A 3629-nucleotide genomic window follows, 5' to 3' on the forward strand; every position below is an offset into this window, starting at 1 on the left:
CCCCCCCCCCGTCACCGCCCTGGCCCAACCTCTTCCCCTGCCAGCCTATATAAGGCATCGCACCGCCATTATTAAACGAGACTTGATCAGGCTATTTGTCTTGTCTCCATTTCTCGTGTTTTCTTGTCTCTTCCATTCCCACTCCCCCTTCCAGGGCCCGTTCCACTGTCCCGCGGGTCGGGACACAGATCCAGCTCTCACTGCCTCTATGGGAGCTAGCGCTCATGTGAGTGGTCTGAGGTTTCCTTCTCTAACGTGAGTGGTGCTTCCTGTAGATAAGGGACTAAACATCTCAAATCAGGGTGTCTCACATTTTCTATGAAAGTGATATTCAGTGAAGAAGACACTGGTCCACATAAATTCTATTTGCAGTAGACTTGTTTTTTGATTTATTATCGTCATCCTCAGAGAATAGCTTTCAACAGCAGGTTTCTGTATACTTTGGTCTGTGAGTCCATTTCAGTGAACATTTTCTAAACACTGTCATTGGGTTCACTGTTTTGACAGGTCCAGTAGAGAAAATGGTCCTTTCAAGGAGCAACATCTAGTTTATTTATCCTGTCACTTTACTGTAGTTTAGATACATTTGCTGCAAGTTGCATGGGTTGTTTTATGTATCTCAGTCACTTACTTTCTTTTTCAAAAGCATCAGAGCAGTAGATGGTGCAATTGCTGCTTAATTTTTTTGTGCACTTTATTCCCCTGATTTAGAGTATGTAAATTCACTGATTCAGATGCTACATAACAATAAACCTGAAAATAGTAATATCAACATCTATCAATGTTTACTTGGTAAATGTCAAATTTATCATGACCTTAAATATTTTAAAAATTAAATATTACTGCAAATACAGTCACAAAAAATGAGCATTTTGGGTTGGATTTTCAAAGTCTTAATGGAATGAACAAGTCTGGTTTCTTAGCACTAATCTCTCAAAAAATCAAGGTGTTTGGGGAAGAGCCAATATTATAATGAGCTTGAAGAATATTATCAAATTAGTCCTGGTTGATGCAGTGACTGTCCTAACTTGTGAAGCCACCAGTCTCCATTTGAAGATGTCAACATCAAAAGAGAAACAGTGCCCACAGTGCTCCAGGCAGTGAAGAGGAAACCAAAATGAAAAAGCCTCACCCCCATGAGCTTCTAATTACAGGGAAATAATAGGTAGGAGATTGTAAGGGACAAATGAACAGAAATAACAAGATAATATTGAGCAACAAGAAATTTTAGAATGAGCTCAGGAAAGTAATTCCATCAAACTTCTCTGTATAATCACTGAGCCATTATACTGCATAATATTGTTGGGGCTATTAGTATTAATAATAGTAATCATCATTATTACAAATGCAGTGGAGAGAACAATTTTGCAGCTGTAGAAAGATAGTACAGATAGACTTCAAGAGAAATGTCCCTTCAGTCATATGATGCCATGTACAATCTGAATTCTAAGAAAAAAAGGTCCTAACCATTTCATTATCAAAAAAATACTGCCTGACCACATTCAAGGGAAGTGTCTTCTTTACAACCGTACTCTGTTAACTATAGAAGATAATTTTTTTTTTTTTTTTAGTTTGGGTCTCGTTCTGTCTGCTATGGCATAATCATGGCTCACTGCAGCCTCTACCTCATGGGCTCAAGCGATCCTCCTATCTCAGCCTCCCAAGTAGCTGGGACTACAGGTGAGCCCCACCCCACCTGGCTAGTTTTTGTTGTTGTTGCAGGTCTTGCTGTGTTTCGTAGGCTGACCTTGAATTCCTGAGCTCCAGCAATCTCTCGCCTTGGCCTCCCAAAGTGTTGTGATTATAGGAGTGAGCCCGGCAGAGAAGATGATTCTTAATATAACTGACTCAGCTGAAAAAACACCAGAACCAAGAAGGGTCGTTTTACTGCTTGTTAGTTAGTAGCACATTTATCCATCTTACTATTTTCTTCCCCCTTTCAGAAGTAACCCACAATATAAGTTTATCTTGTAACCCTGTGTATGAAATCAGGTAAAGGGTATAAAATACAATTTTAGATAAAAAATTAAAGATTTATAGATTATTTAATAGATCATTTTTATAGAATTTTTTTATTGAGATAATTGTAGATTCACATGCAGTTGTAAGAATCCACAAAATACTTTCTACCAGTTTCCCTCATTTTGCAAAACTGTAGTACAATATAACAATCAGGATATTGACAGTGACACAAGTCACCTATCTTATTCATATTTCCCCAGTTTAACATGTAAATATTTGTGTATTTAGTTCTATCCAATTTTATCACATGTATAGGTTCATGAATCCATCACCACAGTTAACATATAGAATATTTCATCACCACAAGGGTCCTTCTCTCCCCTCCCCCATCCTTAACCCCTGGCAACCAGTAATCTCCATTTCTAAAAGTCTGTCACTTTTTAAATGTTACATAAATAGGATCATACAGGATGTAACCTTCCAAGATTGGACTTCCTTCACTCACCATAATTCCCTGAAGAATCACCCAAATTATGGCCTATGTCTATAGTTTATTCCTTTTAATTCCTGAGTACTAGTCCGAGGAATGCATGTACCACAGTTTGTTTAACCATTCATGTCTTGAAAGACATCTGGGCTGATTCCAGTTTTCAACTATTACAGAAAGATGCTATGAACATTCATATACAGCTTTTCATTTCATTTGCTCAAGAGTATAATTGCTGGTCGTTTCATAATTACCTATTTAGCCTTATAAGAAATTACCAAACTGTTTTCAAAGTGACTGTATCATTTTACATCCCCACCAACAATGTAGGAGTGATCTGGTTTCTCCACATCCCTGACAGCACCTGGTGTGGTCACTGTTTTTTTAATTTTAGTCATTCTGATGTGTGTGCAGTGATAGCTCATCATATTCCTAAGCTGAATTTTCCTAATGGCAGGAGATGTTGACATTTTTTCATATGCTTACTTGACAACCGTATGACCTCTTCAGTAAAATGTCTTTTCATGGCCTTTGTCCATTGTCTAACTGGATTGTTTGGGGATTTTTGAATGTTAAGTTTTGAGAATTCTTTATATTTTCTGGAAACCAGTCCCTTGTTGACTATGTTGTTTGTAACTATTTTCTCCTAGTCTGTAGTTTATCTTTTCATCCTCTTCCCATAGGCTTTTGCAGAGCAAAGTTTTTAACTTTGAGGAGACCCAGTTGGTGTAAAGTCTAAAAACTTTTTGCCTAGCCCTAGATCTTGAAGGTTTACTTCCTGTTTTGTTTTTGGTTTGTTTGTTGGATTGGTTGGTTGGTTGTTTTTTTGTTTGTTTGTTTTTGAGACAGAGTCTTGCTCTGTCACCAGACTGGAGTGCAGTAGCACCATCTCGACTCACTGCAACCTCTGGCTCCCAGATTCAAGTGATTCTCCTGCCTCAGCCTTCTGAGTGGCTGGGACTACAGGCGTGTGCCACCACGTCCATCTAATTTTTTTGTATTTTTGGTAGAGACAGGGTTTCACTATGTTGACCAGAATGGTCTCCATCTACTGAGCTGGTAATCCACCCGCCTCGGCCTCCCCAAGTGCTGGGATTACAGGCATGAGCCACCACGGCCGGCCTTGTTTTTAACGTTTTGTAGTTTTATGTTTTACAGTTAAGTTCATTTTTCGGTTGTT

Source organism: Piliocolobus tephrosceles, chromosome X (genome assembly GCF_002776525.5).
Source record: "Piliocolobus tephrosceles isolate RC106 chromosome X, ASM277652v3, whole genome shotgun sequence".
Lineage (NCBI taxonomy): Eukaryota > Metazoa > Chordata > Mammalia > Primates > Cercopithecidae > Piliocolobus > Piliocolobus tephrosceles.